The following is a 423-nucleotide window of genomic DNA, read 5'->3' on the forward strand; positions in this document are numbered from 1 at the left end:
AGTATGATATAGGTAAATATTGTAGTGAATGGTATGATATAGGTAAATGCTGGAGTAAATGANATAGTAAATGGTATGATATAGGTAAATACTGTAGTAAATGGTCTGATATAGGTTGATACTTTAGTAAATGGTATGATATAGGTTTATACTGTAGTAAATGTTATGATATAGGTAAATACTGTAGTAAATGGTATGATATAGGTAAATACTGTAGTGAATGGTATGATATAGGTAAATACTGTAGTAAATGGTACGATATAGGTAAATGCTGTAGTAAATGGTATGATATAGGTAAATACTATAGTAAATGGTGTGATATAGGTAAATATTGTAGTAAATGGTGTAATATAGTTAAATACTGTAGTAAATAGTATAATATAGGTAAATACTGTAGTAAATGGTATGATATCGATAAATATT

Source organism: Mizuhopecten yessoensis, unplaced genomic scaffold (genome assembly GCF_002113885.1).
Source record: "Mizuhopecten yessoensis strain PY_sf001 unplaced genomic scaffold, ASM211388v2 scaffold4559, whole genome shotgun sequence".
Lineage (NCBI taxonomy): Eukaryota > Metazoa > Mollusca > Bivalvia > Pectinida > Pectinidae > Mizuhopecten > Mizuhopecten yessoensis.